This window comes from Castor canadensis, chromosome 19 (genome assembly GCF_047511655.1).
Source record: "Castor canadensis chromosome 19, mCasCan1.hap1v2, whole genome shotgun sequence".
NCBI lineage: Eukaryota > Metazoa > Chordata > Mammalia > Rodentia > Castoridae > Castor > Castor canadensis.
Window position 1 is genome coordinate 6,532,245 of NC_133404.1, and position 12,305 is coordinate 6,544,549.

A 12,305-nucleotide genomic window follows, 5' to 3' on the forward strand; every position below is an offset into this window, starting at 1 on the left:
TTAAATTCTGCTCTGCTGGTCTCAGGTGGATGCACATGCTGGTTGGCGTCTCTATTCTTAAATGCAGTGAGGTCTTACTCAGTTCTTTTTATCTTTCTGTGTCACTGTTTCTTCATTTTTCTATTAGCAGTTTCTGTTAAATGGTTCCTAAATTGCCTAAGGCTCTAAAATCCTGTAATCCCTTTCATTTTTAAAGACTCCGTACAGAGGTTACCTGAAGTCCACTAATGGGTGTTAGAGATTCACAGGGTACATTGTGTGGGTTTCATGAGCCAACTAAAATGATAAAATATGATGCGTGTGTGCATTTTTCTAAGAATGCAATTCATAGATTTTTTTCAGATTCTCATTGTTTCTTAAAACTGATTACTCACCCTCTACTCCAAAAGTTAAGAGATGTAGCTCCAGAAGTATTTTGTGTATTCTAATAGACTGTGGTCCCTGCAGAGTAAAACTGTCTTTAACAGAGGCCTTTCTATTCTTCAAAGTAAGGAATACATTTATGTATATTAAAAGAAATGGTTACTTTTTGGGTATTTGAACTTACCATATTATACCCAACTTTTTTTTTAACTTTAACAGTTAAAAACAAGGTCAGGGATATAGCTCAGTGAGAGAGTACCTGCCTAGCATGGACAAGGCCCTGGGTTCAAACCCTAGCATCACATATAAAAACAAAAACAGAAACCAAAGTCTATCAAATAAAATAAGCAGAAGTTTGATTCTGCATTGTGATAAATTAAAGAACACTGAGTTTTAAAGAGTGACTCAAATGTGCTTCACAAACATATTTCCCTACTGCATCTTCCTGTAAGAAGAGAGTGTTTGAGGCCTGTTTGGAAAGATAAGAAAGGAAGCACAGGCATAATGCTAAAGTTGGAACCAGTTAAACTAAGTTTGTATCTTTCCAGCATGTTTCTACTAGTCTTGAATCCCTTTGTATGAATTTCCTGTCTTATCCCAGCAGCAAATCTTTTCATTTTGAACCTTGCTATGGTAGTATGGAGGGACAAAGATAAAGAAGACATGCCCTTTTCATATTATTACCCTGCACCTGTGAATAGGAAAGACAGAAATGCTAAAAAGTGAGATAATATTCTCATTTTAATATGAGAAGGTTTGTAAGGTTTGGCAAATGGCTCAAGGTCATAAGCTGTTAGTCAAGCTGGTATTTGTACCTAGTTGGTTGACTCAAAACCACATTTGCCTTCCATTTTGTCACAGTGCCCTTCATTTTATTTAGGTTTAATTTGTCGTGCCTCTGCTGATTACTGAAGTTGAGGGCCAGGGCAAACAGATAGACAGATATATGTATTTCACTTCAGGAAGCTTTCTGAAGAAGTAAAAGGAGGGGCTTGAGCTCAGGGCCTACACCTTGAGCCACTCTACCAGCTCTTTTGTGTGATAGGTTTTTTGAGACCTGGCCTGGCTTTGATCCTCCTGATCTCTGCCTCCTGAGTAGCTAGGACTATAGGCGTGAGCCACCAGCGCAAGCATGCTTTATTCTCTGCAGGTTTAGAAGATGAGAGAAGGGACTAGTATTTGCTTGCACTTAAACTGTGTGAGGTGCTGCTGTGTGACTCTAAAATAGGTAAGCACTTAATTCACAAAAGCCAGTAACAGATTTGGTATTATCCCTAATCTTTAAAACTGAGAAATAATAAATTGCCAAAGATTGCATAGATAGTTGATAGTAACAAAGGCAGACTTGAAACCCTTTGTTGGGAAAGATTAGACAGGGTTTACATCATGCCTACTGACTTAAAATTTAACAAATCAAATAGTTCAGTCTGGGCACCTTTGGCTGTTAGTGTGATTTATAAACACTGAACCACCAAAATAATACTTACATCTTTATTTTTTAAACGCTTTATTGGAAACTTTTTTTTTTGCTGTATCAGGTTTTGAACTCAGGGCTTCACGCTTTCTAGGCAGATGCTCTACTGCTTGAGACCTGCCTCCAGCCTGTTCATATCTTTTTAATAAGCTTTTCATTGTAAAAGTAATTATTTAAGCTGCAGGATCCTGTGGTGTAGGGAGATTTTCAGTTGACAGAATAGTATGACAGACATAGCAATAGGTCATAGGACGGACTTTGAGCTGGGAGTCAGGTCTGAGCCCTTTCAGCTCCAACTTTCCTACTGACTTGTGTGCTGTACAAGTTTCTTCTCTTGATTTCACATTCATTTTGTCACATGAGAAGGTTAATTATTCCCAATCTCTTAACAATTACAAAGTTACTCTATCAGAGTTTTTATGTGCTCCCAGTGTAACTATCAAAGAATATTTAGAGATGGAAAGGCTTTAGAGACCACTTAATTGAATGCTCCCCTATGACAGATGAAGAAACCGACACCCTTGGATGGTGTCGTGCTTTAGACATTTCCAAGCTCTATCTCATACAGTAATTTCATGCGAGCCTCATTGTGCTGCAGATCTTCATTGTCCCCATAACCAAACTGTATAGGCTCAGGGTCACATAGCTGAGTCTGGACTGAGTGTGATTCTCAACCTATGGTTTACCTTGTTTTCTTGCTTTCACAGAACTAATTATATCCTTGTGATGAAGTCCTGTTGCATGAGAATTCAGTGATTGATGCAACAAAGAGGTAAGGAGGTGGCAAAAACCAGGGTCTGTGAGTTGACTGAATCTTGGTTTTCATTCCGGTAGTAGGAATAAACATGATTGATTTTTAATTTCCTTGCGTTTATCAGTATTACTATTTTTTTTATCCATAGCAAAATAATTCAAGGAAACGATATCTTTTTTTTTCTTTTGTCAGTCCTAGGGCCTTGTGCTTGCCAGGCAGTCACTCTACCACTTGAATCATGTCCCCAGCCCTTTTTGCTTTAGGCATTTTTTGAACAGGATGTCACATTTATGTTCAGGCCAGCCTGGATTACGACCCTTCTATTTATGCTTTCTGAGTAGCTGGGATTACAGGCGAGAGTTACTGCATCCTGAGACCGTTCTTTATAAGTTGTAGTTAAGTAAGAAGAACTTAAAGCCATAATTCAAAAGGAAATCCTGAAAACAAATGAGTTTTTGTGAGAAGCTAAGCTTTACACAAAATTATTTAATTATTTCATTGCTTTTATTGATGTGATAATTTTTTTTTAATTTCTACTGTGTAGTTGTGGCGGTATTTTAGGATATTACCTGTCTCTAAGCTATTGATCTTGCTGAGTACAACATTGGTAACTTTTTGCAAATAATATCTCTTTTTAGTTAGAAAGAAAAGTAAGTTTTAACTTGTATATGGGTATAAGCGATTTTTCTTTTTCCTTTTTGGCTGTACTGGGGTTTGAACTCAGGGCCTCACACTTGCTAGGCAGACACTTTACCACTTGAGCCACTCCGCTAGCCCTTTTTTGCATTGCGTATTTTTGAGATAGGGTCTTGTAAACTATTTGCCTGGGCTGGCTATAAATCGTGATTCTCCTGAGCTCTGCCTCCTACTGAGTAGCTAGGATTATAGGCAGGAGCCACTTTTTGGCACCGGCTGGTTTTTCTTTTAAAATTTTGGTCCCCAAATTGTCCTTCCTTTAAAAGAAATTGATTTTCTACATTGTGTGATGTTATGGTGCTTTCTCTGCAGATAAGAAAATTGGATCATTAACACAATCTCTCAGTTTTATTTGATATTAAAGTTTTTAAAGATGATAAACTACATGTGCTCTACAGAACTAATAAATGAAGATGGATCTCCAGATGGTTCTAATCAAATAAGGAACCAGTGAAGGGTGGAGTTGCTATAGAACGAAGCAACATTACAAGATTTTTACAAGATTTGACTTAGAGAAGAAAAACATATCATGTCCTTCTGGAGTCTGATTTTCTAGAGTCCTTTTAAGGATGCTCTGGCCCTGCTACACTAATGTTCTTTCCACATGCCCTCCTCAGCCCAGTGTCTTAGCCGTGACAGATCCTCAGAGTTCAAAGAAATGATGTTTGATGCATAGAGCTGGGTTTTGGTTCTTGGCTTTGTATTTGACATGTACAAGACGTTTTTTCAGCCATTGCTTTATGGTGCTTGAAAATAAAAAATGAAGGGGCCACTTAATAGTAGTTGAATTTTGGTGTTCATTTTGAGATAACTCAGGATCTAGTTTATAGCAGACTTCAAACACCTGACATAAAGTTTTAATTAAATTGTACCTATTGTAACATGGTTGTGTCTTTCTTGCAAGACCATACAGTTTTAAGGACTGCTGTTAGCTTCTTGTTAACCAGCTGTGATTTAGTGGTCTTAATAAAATTGTGATAATTTAGCTGAGAGCATAGAGTTTTTAGATGACTGCACTTTTTCCTATGATTTGTGAGTTTCCCTTGTTTGGCTTTAGGGTTAAAGAATTCTTCATCTAGAGTCAGCTGCAAGCCAGCCAGGCTTCCAGTCTGGTGTCTCATTCATATTAAAACATTCCCTTGGTACTCCTATCTAGCCTTGTGACTCAGAAGGCATGCTTTTAACACATAAGGCTTTTTAATTGTTTCAACTATTTATTTCTATAAATAATTGAAGCATTAACCTTTTTCCCCACTCATTGACAAATCTGGTAGTAGTAAGCAAAGTATTTTGTCTAGAAATTAACTGGTTCCCTATTGATATAGGTTCATTTCTATGTAATTTGGTTTCTGTGCCAGGGTACTTTCTGAAATAATTTTAATTCTTAGTAGACCTATGGGAAGTTTGAGGAGCTCCTGGATCCTTTTTGTGATGTTCTGTTAGTAAATTGGAGGATAGTGATAAAGGAAATATGAAGATGTTGAATTCTGTGTTTGTATATGTATGCATGGTTTTTTGGTATGTGTTCTAAACACCTAGGAAATTATTTGATTTACAGCTTCCTTTCTGATCAAGTTTTTGGCAGTACTGGGGTTTGAACTTGGGGCTTCATATCTGCTACACTGGCACTCTACCACTTGAGCCACATATCCAGCCCTTTTCTGTGTTATTTTTGAGATAGTGTCTCGCTTTGGCTAGGGTCAGCTTGGACTGCGATCCTCCTATTTTACACTTCCTGGTGTAGCTGTGATGACAGATGCAGGCCACCACACCCAGCCATTAGTTAAGATGGGTTCTTGTGACGTTTTTGCCTGGTTGGCCTGAAACCACAGTTCTCCCAGTCTCCATCTCATAAGTACCTTGGATTACAGGCTTGAGCTAACACACCCAGCCTTCAACAAGTTATTTTAAAGTTTAACATAGTGATGAAGTTGTAGGGAAATCTTGATTAGTTTTCCTCTTTCAGGTGTATCACTACTTAACAATTAAATGATTCAGTTTTCCTCAGGACATCATTTTATATCTTACTATTACATTTGAAAGAATTAAATGACTTGATTCATATTTTCAAAAATAGAAATGTAGGCAGTAAACAAGAATTACAGGATCTTTTTGATCTGCGTTTTCAAGATCAGAATACTTTGTTAGCATCTACACATGCTACCTTTGTTTTTCTAATTCTCAAAATGAGAAGATTGAATAATTTTCACAAGTATTCAAAATCTTTTCTACAAGAAAACCAGAGGCTATTAATTATAGTTCCTTTTCTTTGAAGCCTGAATGGATTTACATTTAAAATTATATGAACTGTCTCGCTAGCTTTGCTCATTCTTATATATAAACAACATTTCTATATAAGATTTGATGGTCTGAAGTGTTTCTAATTTGCAGATCTTCTATAGGAATAGAGAAAGAATGCAGAAGAATTAGGGGATTCTAGATTGTCCAGACAAGGTTAACAAAAATGTACTGGGCTGTATTAAGTGAATTACATAAAAGTGGCTTGCATTCTTTTCTGCACTAATGTAAATATCACAGCTTATAAAATTAATAATGGCAGGCATCATTTTGCCAGGAGCAGGGCTATAGTGCAGGTCTGACGGGATGAAGGAAATAAAATCTACAGTCTTTACTGTATTAGTGAGGCCTGATTATGCTAAAGAAGAAGGAGCATTTGCCAAAGACCGTCTGCCCAAAGTTAGTAAGTAAGGTCAAATGTCTAGAGCCATTAAAAGTGACATAAAACCAATGACAGGGAATCTTAAAAGATAGCCATATGGTCTGAAGCAAGTTTATAGAATCCACTTGAGTATGTAGAAATGTATTATGTTCTTTTTTATTCAGAGGTAAAAGTTTAATAGAGATACAGAATAGAAGTAGGTTTTAGATTAGAACAAAGCTTTAGAAATTACTTTGACAAAGAGAAACCAAGGGTGAGAAATTAAATTACTTACTCCAGCATTATATAGATGCGATAAATTATGACTATAATACTCTTCACTTATCAAATAATTGAAGATAGAATTTGGAATATTATGAGGGGAAATGATTTTATTGCTGTTTACTTTTTTTTTTTTTTTGGTGATACTGGGGCTCGAACTCATGACCTCACACTTGGTTAGGTAGGCGCTCTACCACTTGAGCCTCTCCTCTGACCCTAATTTTAAAATTTCATATACAAGAAAATTGACTTTTAAAAAATAAGTTCTGTGATATTTAACACATACCCAGATTCATGTACCTTTCACTATAAATGAGACATATAGTCCAATTGCCTCAGAAAACTGTTTCAGGCTTTTCCTTTTTTGGTCAAAACCACTCTCTACACCTAACCTCTGGTACCTGTTGAGCTGTCCTCCTTTAGTATATCTTTGTTTATTTCAGAATATTGTATAAATGAAGTAAAAGGGTGTTAATCAATATCGATATATGTGAAGTATCACGCTGATACCCCCTTAGACAATCAATATACACTTAAAAAAATGAAGGACAGGAGAGTAAAACAGGTCCTGCCCAGGAGAGGGTAAAGGAAGGTAAATATGGTCAATGTACTTTGAATATGTATTCAAAAATTGAACAATGAAACCTGCTGAAATTGTTTTAGGAAGGGGAGAGGGAATAAGGGATAATGATGTAAGAGGTAAATCTAATTAAGCTTTGTTGTAAGCACATACATAAGTGTCACAAAGAAACCCCCCTGTACAACTAATCATAAGCTAATAAAAATGCTAGTGCCTTTCATATAAAATGTGTCAGTGGAATAGATGATGTTGCCAGTGGAATAGATGATGATATTCATGTAAATATCTGGTTTGGTATTCACTTAGTGAATTTGTGATTGGTGAGTTATACCCCAGGCCAGGGTGAGAAACAGCACATCAACCCTGCTATTATTACCCAGTCCTGCCAGAAAATAGGGAATAATTCAACTGAAAGACTTCAGGTGATTAAAACCTCTAACCAAGGACTCTACTTCATATGAACAAATCTCAACTCAGAAACACAAGAAATATGAAAAAACATAGCAACATGACCCCTCGAACTACTAACGACCACACAACAAAGGATCTCAATGATGGTGAAGTTGGTAAAATCACAAATACTGAACTCAGAAGAATAGTAAGAATGGTCAGCAAGATGAAAGAGGATGTGTATAAGCACATTAATGAGGGCTGGAGGCATGGTTCAAGCGGTAGAGCATCTGCCTAGAAAATGCAAAGCCTTGAGTTCAAACCCAACAACCACAAAACAAAACAAAATCCCACCTCAGTGATATCACAGTTAATACAAATAAATAGTTAAATGAAATAAGAAAGCCAATACAAGACATCAAAGAGGAATTCAATAAATATATAGAAATCCTAAAAAAAAATTTAAAAAATTGAAGCCCAGGAAATGAAAAGTTCCTTAAATCAAATAAAAATTTGGTTGAAAGCCTCATCAGCAGATGGAATCAAATGGAAGACAAAATTTCAAAACTTGTAGAAAATTAAATGTAAAAGAAAAATCAGATGAAGATTAAGAAAAAAAATGAAGAAATGCAAACAGAATATGCAAGAACTCTGTGACTATATAAAGGGCCAAACCTATGAATCATGGGCATTAAAGAAGAAAAGATACATGCTAAAGGCATAGGAAACATATTCAATAAAATAGTAGCAAAAAACTTCCTAAATCTTGAGAAAGGGATGGCCATTCAGGTACAGGAGGCCTTTAGAACTCCAAGCAGATAAAACCAACATAAAATCTCTCCATGCCATATTGTAGTTAAAAAATTAAGTACAGAAGACAAAGAAAGAATATTGAAAGCTGTAGGGGAGAAGCACCAGGTCATCTATAAAGACAGACTCATAAGATTTATAGCAGATTTCTCAACAAAAACTTTAAGAGCAAGGAGGGCAAGGACTCCTACAAAGAGAAAAGAAAGATATTTGCTATGAAAATATATGAAAAAATAAATCTTAACTAAGCAAGGAGATAAGCCAATGAATAGTAGAAAAGAAACACTTAAAAAAAAAAAGCAACAAGATGGCAGGAAATACTACATATCTTTCGATACAAACACCCAATGTTAATGGTCCCAATTCTCCAATAAAAGACATAGAATGGCAAGTTGGATTCAAAAGCAAGACCTGACCATTTGGATGCCCCTGAGAAATGCATCTCACTAACAAAATCAAACATTGGCTTAGGTTGAAAGGGTGGAAAAAGATCTGCCAGGCAAATGGAACCCCAAAGCATGCAGCAATAGCTATATTCATATCTGATAAAGCAGACTTCAGACCAACACCAGAAAAGACAAAGATCACTTCAGGTTAATAAAGCAAACAGTACATCAAGAGGAAGTTACCATCATTAATAAAGATGTGCTTAAATGCCTGCACACCTGACTTCTTCAACTACTACTGGACTTAAAAACAGAGATTGACCCCAATACAGTTATATTGGGAGTTTAAATACCACACTCTTACCAATAGATAGATTATCCATACAAAAAATCAACAAACCTCAGAATTAAATGACACTATAGATCAAATGGACTTAACAGACATCTACAGAGTAATTCATTCATCAGCTGCACAATACACATTCTTCTCAGCAATCCATGGAACTTTCTCCAAAATAGATCATATTTTAGAACACAAAGCAAGTCTTAGAAAATATAAAGAAGTTAAAATAATGGGATAAAACTGGAACTCAACAGCAAAAGAAACTACAGAAAATATTCAAGCACTTGGAAACTGAACAATGCATTGTTGAAGTATGTAGAATCTAATGCAAATGAAAAAACCTATACAATCTATGGGGTAGTGCAAAGGCAGTGTTAGAAGAAAGTTGATCACGCACATATATCAACCCCCCCCAAAAAACCAAAACAGTGATCTCAGATAAATAGCCTTATAAAGCACCCCAGGTTACTAGTAAAACAAGAACAGGCCAAACACAAAATTAGCAGATGGAAAGAAATGATAAATATTAGGGCAGAAATTAATGAAATAGAGTACAGAAAAGCTACAAAGTATCAGTGAAACAAAAGTTTTTTTCTTTGAAAACATAATAAATTGATAAACCCTTGCCAATCTGATTAGAAGAGGGAAAAGATCCAAATTAATAAAATTAGAGATATAAAAGGGGATATCACAACAAATACCAATGAAATCCAGAGGATCATGAGGGAATACATTGAAAAACTATATTCAGGTAAATGGGAATATTTAGAAGAAATGGATAAATTTCTAGATGTATTTCATCTACCAAAATTGAACCAAGAGGATGTAATCTACTTAAATAGATCTATAACAAGCAATGAGATTGAAGCAGTAATAAAAGTTCCTTCCAAAAATGGGAAGCCTAAGACTCACTGTATTCACTGCTGACTTCTACCAGATCTTTAAAGAACAACACCAATACTCCTCAAACTTTTGCACAAAATAGAAAGGGTAGGATTACTATCAAATTCGTTCTATGAAGCCATTATTATACGCTTTCCAAAACTAGACAAGCACACAACAAAGTAAAAGAGGAAAGAGAGAGTGAATGAATGAGAAAATTATAGACCAATCTCTTCAATGAACATCGACACAAAAATTCTTAATAAAATACTTATAAACCAAATTCAGCAACACATCAAAAAGATCATACACCATGATCAAGCTGGTTTCATTCCAGGGATGCAAGTATGGTTCAGCATACATAAATAAATGTAGTACAGCATATAAGCAGAATTAAGGACAAAAGTCACATGATCATCTCAATTCGTGCAGGAAAAACCTTTGACAAAATTCATCATCCTTTATGACAAAAGCTCTGAAGAAAGGAATCACATAATAAAGGCTATGTGTAAGAAAACTACAGTCATCATCATGCTAAGTGGGGAAGAACTGAGATGCTTTCCTGTAGTCAGGAAGGGTGTCCACTCTTTCCACTCTTACTCCCTATAGTACTAGAATTCCCAGCTAGTGCAGTAAAGCAAAAGAACAAAATAAAAGGGATTCAAATAGGGAGGGAAGAACTCATTATACTTGTTTTGCAGATGATACGATTCTATACGTAAAAGATGCTGAAGATTCCACCAAAAATAGATTTGATAAACACTTTCAGCCACATAGCAGGATAAAACCAACATACAAAAATCATTAGCTTTTCTGCATACCAACAATGAACAGGCTGAGAAAGAAATCATTTCATTCACAATAGTCTCAAAAGAAAAAAAAAAACTATGTATAAATTTAATCAAGGAGGCGAAAGACCTCTACATGAAAACTACAAAACCTTGAAGAAAAAAACAAAAAACCTTGAAGAAATAAATTGAAGACAGCAGAAGATGGAAAGACATCCCATGTTTATGGATTGGTAGAATTAATGTTGTGAAAGTGGCCAAACTACAGATCCAGTGAAAAGCCCATCAAAATCACAATGTCATTCTCCACAGTAATAGAAAAATCAATCCTAAAATTCAAATGGAAACATAAAAGACCCTGAATAGCAAAGCAGTCCTTAGCAAAACAAGCAGAGCTAAAAGTATCACAATACTAGACTTAAGGTTATGTTACAGAGTCATAGTAACAAAGCAAGCATGGTATTGGCACAAAAACAGAGATGAAAACTAATAGAACAGAACAGAAGATCCAGAAGTAAAACCACACAGCTTCAGCCATCTGATCTTTGACAAAGAAGTCAGAAAACATTCACTGGAGAAAAGACAGCCTCTTCAATAAATGTTTCTGGGAAAACTGGTTATCTCAGAATACTGAAACTAGACCCCTATCTCTCACCCTGTACAAAAATCAACTCCAGAAGATCAAAGATCTTACTATAAGATTTGAAACTAGTACAGGAAAAAATAGGGGATAATCTGCAAGATATAGGTAATTATTTTTCTGAATAGAACTGTAGTTGCCCAGTAAATAAGAGCAAGAATTGGCAAATGAGACTGTACCAATTAAAAAAGTTTCTGCACATCAAAGAAAATAATTACCCAATTGAAGAGACAACACACAGAATGGGAGAAAATCTACACCAGCTATTCAACAAATAAATGATTAACATCCAGAACATATAAAGAGTTCAAAAAACTAAATCAAGTCATGTGGAAATGACTTGAACCAACAGTTTTCAGAAGAAATACAAATGACTAATATGTAAAATGTATATATCCTTAGCTGTAAAAGAAATGCAAATCAAAACTGTGCTAAGATTCTATCTCACTCCAGTCAGATTATCAATAACCAAGAAAACAACAAATGCTGGCAAGGGTAATGGGGTATGGGGAAAAAGAAGTCATCATATAGTATTGGTGGAAATGTGAACTAGTGCAGCCACTGTGGAAATCAGTATGGAAATCAGTATGGAGGTTCCTCAGGAAACAAAATAGGCCTACCTATGACTCTGCCCAAACCACTCTTGGGCATATATCTAAAGGGATGTTAAGTCAATATACAAGAGAAAGACCTGCATACCCATGTTTATTACAGCTCTATTCACTGTGGAATCAGCTGAGATGCCCAACCACCAATGAATGAAGAAAGAAAATGTGTGTATATGTGTGTGTATATATACCTGCATACATATAATATACATACACACCATGGCATATTAGCCATAAAGACAAATGAAATTGTGTCATTTGTATATATGTGTATGTATATCTGAAGACAGCAAAGTCAGACCCATCAAACACTGTTTGAAAAAGTGGGGAGGAGAATGGGGGGGATGAAAATTTAATGGAGGAGGTGAACTTGTTCAGAGTACACTGTATGCATGTGTGGAGTTACCACAATGAAACCTTGTATTACTAATGTATGCTAATTCAGAAATATAATAAAACTATTAAAATGATACATTGGTATTGTAAACATTGACATTTTGTTGCTGTGGATTGGAGTGCGCCATAAATCTCAGTTCAGCTGCTCAACTCGTTTATCCGTGCTTGTGTTGTAATTGTCCTATTAGTTAGAGAGTAATATTCATGTCTCCATCCGTAACTGTGTGTGTTTCTCCCGTCAGCTCGGTCAATTC

At 35.7% G+C, this 12,305-nt stretch overlaps 1 protein-coding gene across 7 annotated transcripts in view; it reads left to right on the forward strand.

The window, feature by feature from the left end:
• The window catches only part of Peak1 (pseudopodium enriched atypical kinase 1), a 249,793-nt gene that overhangs the window by 92,140 nt on the left and 145,348 nt on the right, over positions 1-12,305 (forward strand). For 6 of the 7 annotated variants that reach the window (XM_074061831.1, XM_074061830.1, XM_074061835.1 and 3 more), the window contains one exon: positions 2,545-2,609. The exons of the other annotated variant lie outside the window; for it this stretch is intronic. The gene's annotated coding sequence lies outside the window, so the exon portion shown is untranslated. The remainder of the gene's footprint in view (positions 1-2,544; positions 2,610-12,305) is intronic. 7 annotated transcript variants of the gene reach the window in all.